Genomic DNA, 13,679 nt, shown 5'->3' with positions numbered 1-13,679 from the left:
TTCTTTATGAGAAAGGCAAAAACGTAGCAAACTTGAATGCTGATTTGAAAAAAAAAAAACAACAGTTCCTGATCTGGCAGGCGATTGGCGAATGTGGGGAAAAAAGCGCTACTTTCATCATTTCCCGAACAATCAACGGTGCGATTCACATGGAAGAGTTGGTTATGAAATTGCCTCTAGCCGATTATTAGGAGGCAAAAATAACAGGTCGGAAAAATTCAGTTCTCCTCAGTGATCTACCAGGAACGTTGATATCTAATTCGGCCAACAGCACAGGGCAGTCCATGTTGTGAGGAATCAAATCGAATATAAACAGTCGCTGCAAGTATATGTTTTTCGCCTATTTCGTAGAGTGGGAAGATTGATGAGAGCGCAGCGATGATCATAGGGAGGAAGTTGTAAACGATTTTGCCAAGGAAGTTGCCGAAGGGCAAATCTGATGAAGCTCTTTTGTACTCGTTCGATACGATCTATGTGTATAGAGTGGTACGGCGACCACACCGTAACTCCATATTCGAGAATGCTACGAACCAGAGAGATGTACAGTGACTTCAGACAATAGATATCCGTAAAGTCGCGAGTATTGCGTTTGATGAGCCCTAATACTGCATATGCCTTTGCTGTCATGGTTGAGTAGTGTTCTGTGACTCGACGTTTACTGTCGAGAATAATACCAAGATCCTTGACCGATGTTACTCTTTTTATGTTAGGGACAGCGTTCATAGTATATTCGAACACAATTGGTGATCGTACTCGTGCAAAATAATAATGCTAGATTTTTCAATATTCACTCTCATACCGTTTTGATGGCACCATGTTAGAATTCTCTCGATATCCATCTGCAGGGCATAACAGTCCACCAGAGTTGTTATGATGCGATAAACCTTTAAATCATCCGCATATACGACTTTACACGATGTAAGTCTGTCACACAGGTCGTTGATGAAAAGTACAACCAGTAGAGGCCCGAGATGACTTCCTTGAGGAACTCCAGATGTAATGTTGAAGCTTACTGAACACGAAGAACCAAGCCTTACAGATGCACTACGATTTGAAAGGTATGAAAAAATCCAGTTGGTTAACCAATCGGGGAAGCCAATTCTTTTCAGTTTCTCTACTGCATGTTGATGTGAAAACACAGTCGAAAGCCTTTGAAAAGTCTACATATACTGCATCGAACTGCTGACGTTTTTCAAGTTTGCTTATAAGCGAAGACACATAGCTCATCAGGTTTGTTGTAGTAGAGCGATTTCTGACGAAACCGTGTTGATCCAAAGATATTATGTGTTTTACTGCAGGGTAGAGAATGTTCAACAGCATGCTTTCAAAAACTTTTGGAAGACAGTTCAGAATAGAAATTCCCCGGTAATTCATTACATTATGCACGTTTTCCGGATTTGTGAATTGGTATAATTAAAGCCTTCTTCCACGATTGAGGGAAAATATTCTCTATAAGCGAACGATTGAATAGTATAGACACCGGTGAAGCCAAAGATGACGAACATTGTGTGACAAATATCGGCTGAATTTTATCCGGCCCGGCTCCCTTGGTACTATCGACAGAGCAAAGATGTTCATACACCTCACGCTCAGAAAAAGAAATCGTTGGTAAACTGAAGTTGTAAGTAGGCAAACTACTTAGGTATTGTTCCGACAAAGGTGGTGAGTTATTACTTAGCACACTTTGAAAGAAAGACGCGAATAGATTTGCGGACTCCTCGGATGATGAAGAAAGTCGTCCCAGATAGTTAACACTTTCCGGAAATCCTCGGTTAGATGTTTTATTTCGCAAATAATTCCAAAACATCTTCGGATCATCCTTCAAACTGGTCTCAAGCCGGTGTACGTATGACCGAAAACATGTTGCATTAAGAGAATCGAACTGACGTTCTAAATCACGCACAAGCAATTTATCGCTTTCTCCTCTCGTCCGAAAAAATCGTTTACGAGCTTTTCCTAGCCGATTGCGAGTATTACGCAGCTCCGCATTCCACCAAGGCCGTTTGTTCTGTGGACGAGACCTACGACTGTTTCGGGGAACGTGCCGTTGAAAAATTGAGTCCAATTCATCATAGAATCTCTTCACAGCGTCATCTAAAGAGCCCAAAGTTATTATCTCCAACCAGTTGATATAAGAAATTTCTGCATTCAGAGAATCAAAATTGCAATGTTTGAAATCATAAATTACTTCCACGTTATATCACTGCAGTTTACTCTGTGGACTTTGTTTGTGAGAAGAAACTACAAACATAAGAATTTACTACATTCTATTCGTACGAACCCAATATCGCAAAACAGTAAATTGGAATCAATTTGTTGGTCCAAAAAAGAACCGTTTTGTTGATTTTGTTCGATGCTAAGCAATATTGAACGGAGCTCTTTAAATCCAATATTCTGGTGGTGAATATCGATTAACAAACTGCCACTAACTTTTGAATTTTACGAGAAGAGAATCTTGAAATTTGAGTGAATTTTATTCATAGTTTATTGTTTACATATGCTCCATGTTTCATCCAAGAGTCCCAACTAGGTCGTTCAAACAAGAAACTGTCCGTGAAAAAATGTTGTGCACTTAAAGTCAAAATCCAGAGGCGTCCCTCGGATTAATCGGTAAAAAACTTGGAACTGCGTCTAAGTGTCCGAAGAAAGCAAGGTTGTGTAAGGATGTTCGAAAGAAAAAAAAATGATCAAAATTTGAAAAAAAAAAACATCATTCCTGATCTAGTAGGCGATTTGCGGATGTGGTCGTCATTTCCGGAACAATCAACGGTGCGAATCACATGGAAGAGTTTGTTATGGAATCGCCTCTAGCCGTTTATTAGGAGGCACGAAGAACCAACTCTGTTTTGGTCTGATCTAGCATCCTGCCGTCACGCTTGAAACGAGTCCCATCATGGGGATGTTTTTTTCACATTTGGTTGGAAATACATCCAAATTTGAGAATCGTTTGCTGAGACAACGAAATGACGTAAAAGCTTCCCGTTTATTTTTGAATGATGTTTATGTCATGGCAAAGTTCAAAAAATGGCGGCTTTTATCGACCTTTGCACTCGAAACATCACCGCCGAACTTCAAGTCTGCAGATGTTTTAGGAGAACCGAAATCCTTTTAGCGATTCCCTTAAATTTATGAAATGCTGATTGACTTATACGTAGTACGTAAGAAATGTTGGCATTATCGAAAACTTTTATTTTACTTTTGTTTTCACTTGACCTCATTTCAAAGGTATTTTAGGTAAATTTTGAATCGATTGGATCGAACCAATAAATCAAGATTTGTGGTTAAAATTCGGATGGAAAACACAGTTTCGAGACGCCCGACATTCTATGCGCTCCAATTTAAGAATCATGGATCGTTTCGAAAAATCCTTCTTCACACGAATTTTACGCTTATGTGATTTTAATTTTTTGTTCAAAAGAAGAAATTATTTTGAGAAAAAGTACGGGTGTGTAATGTCAGATACATAACTGGATATCGTGAATGCGAATAAAACTGACACGATTTCTTTCCACTGTCGAGTTCGAATTGATAGTTGATCGATTGTGTAAATTGCGAAACTTTCCTCCTTTTCACTACTAAAATTTTAAACGATTTTTGACGTCGATTATCTCATTTCGGATTTGCTTATTTCATTGAAAGAAACTATCAAAATTCTGTACAGGATTCATTTCTGCCTTTTAGAAGGACCAAATTCTGGAATTCTTTATAGATATTTAGCACAGCTCGGAACATTTTTCTCGAACGATTTTCGCACAGCGAAAAGTGCACGAAGCAAATCAAATTATTTTGGATTTTCACTAAACTGATGATTTCTACCTCGGTTTGCAAAGAAGTAATCTTAATAGTTCTTTAGATAACATTTAGAGCCATTAGAACGACTGATTTTATATAATGTTGTCCACTTTTCGTTTCTTGTTTTCTTTCTCTCCAATGCAAACGACCAGAAGCTTTGTTGCTTGATGCAACCGTTTTTGCTTGAATTGAAACTAGCTTTGCGTACAAACCGACACATTCGCTCGCAGCGTCAAATGATGCGAAACTGGTTTAATGCGTCTTCTCGCCTTAACGACCGGAAGGCAAATGAGAACTACGACCTGAGCGTTTAAGCTTTTTAACCACGCTGAAGGTGCGCTCTCCGATGCCGCTGTTTGAATGCATCTTCTCGCCCTGACGTCTGCTTTCATCCAACGCACAAGAAGAAATGATCGAATTTCGACCACGGTCCCCTTTTAAAACGTTCATTTGAAGATAGGTGCCTGACTACCTCAAAATCGTCGTCCTTGCGCGAAAAACCCAAGCAAAAGTAAAGAGTTTTTAGCGTTGATTTTAAATTTAAGTTGTTTGTGGTTATCTCACACTGTTCTGAATATTATCGTAAATTCCTGATCATATTTTTGATGAAATAGTGAAAGAATTATGTTGCTGCCATTAATACAAGTCGAGATATTCACGATTCAGTTCTGCTCATTCTTCCATATGGCTAATTTTGAAAAGGCGCCCCATAGTAAAGTAAGTCGTATTCACGACAAAAAAAAATTGCAAGATTTGTTCAGCCGATTTTCCCAGTGTTTTTGTTGTTTCCACCCAAATTTCCTTCAACTCCAAACGTTTTTTTTTTAATATTTGCGTCACAGTAAGTTCCCGTCCAATGGAGCGAAGCTAACGAAAAACTAAAAAAAGATTACGTTACTGATTATTGCATTATGAATTCGCTCATTTCAAAGAGAAAAATAAACAGATTGTTCTTCGAAATTTATTCATTGGTCCTCAAGCGGACCAAATTGTTTGATTTGCTCGATTTTAGACAAGATGTAGTTGCCATTGAGTATGAAGCTTCTCTCACTGAGTATCGCTGAAATAAAAAATGGCTTGTAGTTTGGCACTGACCGTACGGAGTCAATTTTTTTATGGTAAAATATTTTATCTAATCAAATTTGCCGGAACTTCGTCAAATTGAAACTAGGAAGATTGAACTTTCCTAGAACTGCGAACCGAGCTGGAGTTGACGAAAATTTGGTTTAGTACAATAAAAACACTGGGAAAATGAGTTGTCTAAAATTTGAGGAATGGAGTGGAACGGAAAGCTTGGAATGGGGAACGAAAGTGAGTGACTGTGGGGGTGCCATTTTAATCGAATACGTCCTTTAATCATTTTAATTCGCTGGGTTCAAGTTAATGTGTAACTGTAACAAAGCAATACATTAAAATTACTCGACCGCAGCAGAACTACATGCGTAGCCAATTAATTTTATGCCGACGTTAGTCGCATGAAAGGATTGTCTTTAAATATTTGCGACATTACTCGTTTACATCCAATGAGGCCGAGCAAATGGAAAATAAAAATAAAAAAAAAACACGAAGAATCACATTCTGTAATTCGATCGACTGATACATTTTTATAGACAACTCGATTACGATCGAGATGCAAAACTAATAGTTTTTTTTCTTGCTTCATTTAGGTCCGAATTAGCGGTAGCTAGTAGCGAAAAAAAAAAACGATGTGGTGAAGCTGCATTAAATATTTCTTCACTTGTACTCAGTGATCGGAAAATTCCGCAAACAATTGCATGGTAGTCAACATGTTTTTTTTTTGGGAATTCCGTTCTGAGAATCATGAATAAACCTACAATAATTGATCAGATTTTACAAGGAAACATAACATTTTTCATTCATCTTTTTTATTAATCAATTTCCAATCACGATATTAATACTAATGAGGAACTCGGTGAAATGATATTCGGCGAAATTACTCTTTCGGTGAATCAGTAGTGACGGAGGGTTGCGTAATCTTACCGCAGTTACAAACAGCTTGCCCGACAAAATCATTCTTACCAAATTTTTCGAATTGAAACGATTTCACAGAAACTGAAATATACATTTCAATTTTGTGAAATTGCAAATATTGACAATGATTTCACCACCAAAATCACTGCAAAAAGAAATGAAATGTTGTGAGATGATCGATACAAGAAGTCTTTAGTGGAGCAGTACTGAACGAAATACCAGTTTTTGGAACCAGATAAGCAGTTCTTACCAACGCTAGAATGTATTTTGGAGTTTTTCCCATCCAAATTTTCCATTTCAAGAACCATGGGCTTCAGTGTTATCCATGTTCAACGATTTATTTTGTTTGATTGTTTGTTACTATGTAAGTCGCCATGGACTTTTATAAGTTAAAAGTCGCTGAATAAATTTTTATAAGTACACTGAAGTCTTTTTTTATGCGAATTTACGTACGTTTACGAATTTACCGCATAAAAAAACCGCATAAAAAACCGCATAAAAAAACTTCATAATTCGGAAAATACGCATAAAAAACCGCATAACTCTGAAACTTCGCATAAAAAAAACCGCATTACTCTGAAAATTCGCATAAAAAAAGTCGCGTAAAAAAACTGCATAAAAAAAGACCTCAAAGTACCTCATAATATACAGACTGGAAAAAGTCAGGTATGACAATTTTTGTTAAAAATTATCCGAAGAATTACTGCTTAGATTTTTTGAAACTAAAATGTTAGCAAATTTTATGTAAAAATCAGATTTGGAAATATACAATTTCATTCTTCGATTACATATAGAGGATATTGGTTTGCACAGGGTGCGCCATGAAAAATTTCGAATTTTATTTAAAAGGTTAAATCACGAAATTTATTTAAGAAAAATGTTTGGTTTCAACAGGACGGCGCTACGTGCCACACAGCTAACTGAACCAAATTATTGTTCCGTGAGCATTTTTTGAAAATCGAATAATCAGCAGAAATGATAACGTGAATTGCCCTCCGAGAAGCTGAGATTTAACGTCGCTGGATTATTTTCTTTGGGAAGCGATATTATGCCAACCATCCAGAAACAATTGACGACCTCAAGCACCTCAAATTCAAGTCGCTATTGATGGCATAAGGCCAGAAACAATTGAAAATGCACTCCAAAAATTTGGGTGGATCGGATTGGCTACTGCCAAGCCAGCCAAAACGAAATTATTTTGCACATAAAAATTTCATGCATCAACTTATTCAAATAAATGTATAATCTGTATCAAACCGTTTTTTTTATTATTGCATTTTTGAATTCGAAATATTTCGTGCGGCACCCTGTACAATATTACTTAAGTCGCATGATCCCTAATGTGAGCCAACTCTATTATACATTTATTTATGCTGAATATTAGTTGTGAGTTATTTCTAAAAACAGATTTTTCAAAAAAGCTTTGATTACTTTTTCTAGTCAGTAAAACATTTTAGACTACAAATGATTAGTTAAACTTGCCTTGCCCAGAAGAATCGGACATAGCAGTTCAAGCTGAACTGCTAGTGCAACTTAGCAGTTCAACATAATCCACTAAAGCTGTGAATAATTTCGCGAATGATTTATTTTTTTTTTGCCGAAAATTTTACAATCCGATAGTTATTTTTTATCGAGTAGATAAATTTGACTGAAGCTGCGACACCCAATTCAGAGTTTGACATATGAGCAGTTATTTGAATTAAATTGCACTGGAAATAAAATGATAACAAATATTGAAATACTAGAACATAGTAAAAATTTCGAGAAAAACTTCCTCGATTGACACCATATTCTTCATTAAGGGGTTAGCCAAATTTTGTGCTAGGGCACATAACCGTTTTTTTATTTTGACGTTTCGTCTTTGACTCATCAGTGCAGAGCAGTTCAAATTGAACTGCTTAGTGCTAAACTCGCCAGTTCAATTTGAACCGCTAAGCAGACGTAAAGTTTCTGCTAGTTACAGAACACTCAATTTGAACTGCTCTGCACTGATGAGTCAAAGACGAAACGTAGAAATAATAAAAACGGTTATGTGCCCTAGCACAAAATTTGGCTAACCCCTAAATGACCAAACCTGCTTCGGCCAGAAATAGTCGAAAACACGTTTTCGTTCGGCACGTCAGAAAAGACATTGACACTCCGTTGCAAAACAAAAAGTGTTCTGTAAGTAGCAGAAACTTTACGTCTGCTTCGCGGTTCAAATTTGAACTGCCGAGTTTAGCACTAAGCAGTTCAATTTGAACTGCTCTGCACTGATGAGTCAAAGACGAAACGTAAAAACCATATTATTGCTTTATGTTGGAGTGTTTTCTCTAGCGCATATCGAAAAAAAAAATTCCGCAGAAGGGATTTTTTTTAATATCTGAAACTTGCACTGAACTTAAAGATTTTTTATTCCAGTGTCTGAAATTAACGATCGAACTATGAAAATCAACCATGCTCTTGAGCAGGGTTATTTTTGACAGTTGAGTAGATAACAGCTCGATTGTCAGATTTTAATCCCAAAGTGGTTCCCAGGTTAAGCAGCCATATAGAATTCCTATAATCAAGTATTAATTTTTTTTTTTGCATTTCGCACAGAAGTTTCACGGAACACATTATAAGTGACATTGCGCTTTGGTGTTCTTGTAAAAATTGTTATACTGAAACAATGAATCTCCTAAGTTGTGTCAACTTGAACTGCTAAATTGCTCAAGCAGTTCAACTTGAGCTGTTATGCACTTGAGAGCCGAAGACAAAAAGTACCGGAAAAGTATCTTCAAGCAGAATGATTTTAGTCCAGTGGTTATCTTGTAAGACACACACAAGCCCAAACAAAATTATTTTCTCGGACAACAAAAAAGGTTTATGTAATATTGGAAGCATCTCACAAGCTGAAAACAGCAGCGGGCACACTTTAGCCAATTCCACAAAGTGTTTGATTGTAGTTTTCTCAGTACCGAAACGAAAACAGTTTTTTCTTTCACCCACTTCAAGAAATAAAAGCCCAAACATTTTTAATGCAATCAATAAACACTCGTTTCAGAAAAGCCCACTGCCGAGGGCAGACACACGCAGACGAAAAACAAGCCAAAAAAATAAAAAAGAACATTTTTCAAATCGGTGCTCCATTTCCTCCCCACATTCACCCCGTCTCCGGCAGTTATTTTTAATGGAATCCACACAATGCCCCGCGGAGTAGTAAAGTCCATTATCGTTACGCGGGAGAGAGACCCCCCCCCCCCCCCCCCCCCGGTACGGTACGGTCCGGTCCCGGATCGGAACATTTCTAATTGACCCTAAAAGGTTTTGCTTTGTGTGGTGCATCACAACTCCAGCCCCGGTAGCTATGAAAACCAAACCAAAAAAAAAACGAAGAGGGGGATAGACACGGCGAAGAGTGCGAGTCCATATTTCACCCAAGCTCCGGGATGTCCGTGCGGAGGTCAAGCGGCAATTTGATTTTACGAGCTCAAGCGAAGCCACGGCAGAGAATCTACGCAAAACTTCGAGCCAAACACGAAATATGTGTCCAATCAATTAGTCTCAGAGATCGGCCTTAGAATGGTTGGAAGAGGAAAATCTCGGGCGATTGGCAAAAATATTAATTGAGAAATGAACGCCAATTCCCCGTACCATCCAACAAACAACAGCTGGCGAGATCTTTTCCTGCGCCCGAGATCGATCGAATCCGCACACAGGCACAGTTAGCCTATCTTCAAGCGGATTTGCTGCGGTAGATTCGTATCTTCCAACTTCACCAATTTGGGGAAACTCTCCCATGGCTTTCGGGCGATTGGCACCGTGGCTCCGTCCAGCACAACACTTAATCCTCCCGCTAGTAGTAGTAGTAGCTAAGGGCAGCTGGGCAATGATTTGGCAAATTCTCCTGCTGGTTGGGCCCAAAACTTTTCCACCCGTTCAGCTAACGCTAACCACCTTTCGCGAACTTTTCACAAGAGTCTACCGCCAAGGAGGATCTTTCACTTTTCGAGTGCCCTCAGCCAATTTGGGCACTCCAATTGTGAAAACACCAAAAAAAAAAATGTTGATCTCCAGAAAACTCTTACCTTACCTTTTTTTGTTGTTTTCGCTAGTTCGAAGGTAGATTTTCCTTTCCACGATAGCAGATGCAATCGTTGTCAAGTCAAGTTTCGGTACAATCGGGTGATGATTCTCCCTTCACACTGTTTCTAGGGGAGGGCACTTCTTCACTTCTGGTCTTAGCGGTAATTTTTGCTCACGGCAAAAACCCTATCGAGAGACTCGTGGCTTTTAAGAATTTCACTTCTGCAGAGGTTGCTTCTCAAAAAAATCGCACTAACAGTTGTTTTTTTTTCGGAGCAATAATTGTAACTTTTTTTTATTTTCGGTTTCCTCAATTCCACTTGATTCCGGCAGCACTCTCTGATATCTTGCGATATTTCGGAGCTAATTTCTGCTTCAACCACACGAAAGGCGAAGAAAACTGTTTTTTTTTATTCACTGAAGATTCAATTCCGGGAACAAAATCTGTGTAGGCACTTTGTGTACACTGGGGGAGCGCACAGGCACTAGCGAAATCCGTGAAGAATCCTTGGAATTCTAACTTGCAGGAAAGCTGGCAGGTTTGCCTGGTGAGCGTTGGAAGATTTTTTTTTTCAATAAAAAAAAAACACTTCAGGAAGAAAGTTCCTGATGGCTGCCGCTGTGATGGTCACACACTCTGGAACGCAAATCGCTTTGCAGAGGTTGGTGCGATCTCGACCGTCCTAAGGTTGCCACTTAACTAAAGAATACCGATCGGCATGAGGTTGTTATATAAGTTTTTTCCTGGTCTCTCCTTGGCCGTGATCTTCAGCTGCTGGTAGCTCGCGGAAGAGTTTCGGTTCGTCTTCATTTCTTCCATATTTTCTAGCTTTTTCTTCGCGAGAGAAAAACTCGATCGTCGCGATCTTGCTCTCACAACACCACGAAAGGCTCCTCGCGCAGTTTGTCAGAGAACCCGTTGCATAACCAAAAAAAAAACGCAAGAGAAAGAGTGACCTTGATCGTGAAATGCACGCCACAGCAGCAGCAGCAGCAGCATTTCATCGCTCTCGGTCCGGTGCCGTTCTTGCACAGGCATAGGCATTGAAGCATGATCAAGTTCAGCAGACCTTCGTTTCCGCAAGTCTCCGTTTTAGCGCGAGAAGAACCACCGCACAAAACGGATGGCGCAAAAATTCAAATCCACTCTCCGGCACTCACCGAATCGTTACTCCCGTGAGCGCGTGTACTCAACTCTCCTCTACGATTCCTCCATTCTCGCTCGACGCTCTTTCTCATCAGCAGTCCGTCCCATCATCGAGCAGAGCAGGCGAGTGTCCCATTTCGACAAAACCTTGACACGTTCTTGTCACGATCCGTCCGATCTGAGCAGAGAGTAAATTAAATCAGTCCATTGGTAAGTGCTTTAACCTTTTCGTGATTCACCCGGGGTCTGGTCAGTCACCGTCGCGGGCGTGGCGTGGCGTGGCGATGGTATTCGAGCACTGTTTCGTGGTACGAGATCAATGACAGCTGTTTTGCGGTTCTCTCCACAAAAGCCTGCTGAATTGCTTCAAATCTAGCTCCGGAACTATCTGCACTTACATTTTAAATGCATTTCCCCTGAAATGACGAATTGCACGCACAATTCATGTGACCCTAAGTACCCAAACTGTCGTCGTTCGGGAAAGTGAGTATGCTCGGCGGTGACCTGAAACATAATTTACCGCTATTCGGAATGGTGGCGCGGTCGTCGGTGCGTTGCTCGAGCGAGTTGTTCGCGTATTTGTTATTCATGTGCCAATAAAAATGAAACGTGCATTTTTTTGCGCGGGTGCACGCACACACACACCGAGCACTTTTAATGACATGAGCCATGCTTTATGCGATGGCCTTGCGGCGGTTGCCTGTCATATGTTTGTACACCGGAATGGCCGGCACTCTGAATATTCATTCATTCGGCGGCGCAGGACGGCGGACGGGGTTATTGTGATTTCAGGTTCTACCTGAAACCACCCGGTGGAGCAAATTTCTCTTTTGCAAATGAGATCGATGACGGCGTAAGCGAGGAACTCGGGACCGACCAGTTGACAGTTGACGGTGTCACGACGGTCGTTTTTCGCGACAATAAATTCGATATTGAATTGGTTAATTTGCATATGTTCTGACCTTCGCTTATGGCCTGATGATGATGGTCCGCTTGAGGAGTTGACACAGTCTGGAACGACGGACGATTTATGAGTTTCCGATTTGTTGGGTTTGCTTCACATAAAACCAAATAAATCGTCGAGTTGAATCATAGTCAGTACCAGTTTGGAGTGCGGCCGTAAACTACGATGGATAGTTGTTCATTTGCATATTTAGGATGCGATTTACGAGATGGAAGACCTTAATGGTTTTGAAGTTTGTTTTAGAATTGAATGTATAAGTTTCAAAATGTTTTGCTTTTTACATTTTTTATAACTATAATTCAAACTTTAGAAAAAGTTTCCGTGGCCGCCAGGAGGGACGAATATCTTATACCAATCGATTTAGATCGACGAACTGAGCAAATGTCCGTGTGTGTTGTCGACGAAGAGTCGGTCGAGATCGCAGAGAAGACTGGGCCGATTTTGTTCAAACTAGTCGCAAATGGAAGGTCACCTAGGAGGCCTGAACGCCTGAGAACGGCCTGCATGTTTTTGAGATCGAATCTTTACTTTTAGGGTTATACGTAGGTTTATGCCAATATTTCCAGTCTTTTACAATATCTCTTTTTTTAAATAACTATTTTTTTTAATATGAGTTAAAATTAAATTATTAAGATTTAAATTGGGTGTTCAGCCACAAGTGGTGACTTTTCAGCCCTATTATATGATTTGGTTATTACCATGAGGATATCATTTGCTTCCGCAATTCTGAGATTTTTTTGTAGGGAAAATTCTAAAGCTACTTGTATTGTGTAATGAGGAAAAGGAACTTATATACTAACTTACTAACTAATACAGAGAGCGAATCGATTCAATTGAAGATTGCATTGATTTTTGTCGGAGTTTGCTTATAATATTATGTGACATTACATCTAATGGTTCTATATTTGTGAGTCTGTGTAACTCATTTGTACTAAACCAGGGAGGACGCTTCAAAATCATTTTCAGAATTTTATTCTGAATCCTTTGAAGCGTTTTCTTTCTGGTGGAACAACAACTTGACCAAATTGGTACTGCATAAAGCATGGCTGGTCTGAAATTTTGTTTATAAATTAACAATTTGTTTTTTAGACAGAGCTTAGAATTTCTGTTTATAAGAGGATATAAACATTTAATATATTTATTACACTTTGCCTGGATTCCTTCAATGTGATCCTTGAAAGTGAGTTTTTTGTTATACGTTAAACCTAAGTATTTAGCTTGATCAGACCATGTCAATTCCAAGCCATTCAATTTGAGAGTGTGATTATTGTTTGGTTCTAGAAAAGAAGCTCTTGGCTTGTGAGGAAAGATAATTAATTGCGTTTTTGCGGCATTTGGTTTAATTTTCCATTTTGACAGATAATCATTGAAAATATTTAAACTTATTTGTAGGCGACTGCAGATCACTCTTAGATTTCTACCCGTGGCTAACAGACTTGTGTCGTCACAGAATAGCGATTTCTGACCACCAACGGGTAGATTTGGAAGATCAGAAGTGAAAATATTTGGAAGATTTGGAAGATCAGAAGTGAAAAGATTGGAGCTACGCTCGAACCCTGCGGAACACCGGCTCGTACGGGTAGCAATTCAGATTTACAATTCTGATAGCTAACCTGAAGAGTACGATCAGTTAAATAATTTTGAATCATTTTGATCAAATAAATAGGAAACTGGAAATCAGACATTTTCGCTATTAAACCTTTGTGCCAAACACTGTCGAATGCTTTTTCTATGTCT

General features: G+C 39.2%; 1 protein-coding gene across 5 annotated transcripts in view; it reads right to left on the bottom strand.

Moving 5' to 3' along the window:
* LOC131435864 (uncharacterized) overlaps nucleotides 1–10,613 on the bottom strand; it is a 388,758-nt gene extending 378,145 nt beyond the window's left edge. For 4 of the 5 annotated variants that reach the window (XM_058604130.1, XM_058604153.1, XM_058604121.1 and 1 more), the window contains exon 1: nucleotides 9,839–10,613. The gene's annotated coding sequence lies outside the window, so the exon portion shown is untranslated. The remainder of the gene's footprint in view (nucleotides 1–9,838) is intronic. The other variant, XM_058604145.1, reaches the window with a different exon arrangement.
* Nucleotides 10,614–13,679: the final 3,066 nt, after the last annotated feature.

Source organism: Malaya genurostris, chromosome 1, assembly GCF_030247185.1.
Source record: "Malaya genurostris strain Urasoe2022 chromosome 1, Malgen_1.1, whole genome shotgun sequence".
NCBI classification, from domain to species: domain Eukaryota; kingdom Metazoa; phylum Arthropoda; class Insecta; order Diptera; family Culicidae; genus Malaya; species Malaya genurostris.
The sequence above is the reverse complement of the archived record's forward strand: the minus strand, read 5'-3'. Positions and strand labels throughout refer to the sequence as shown.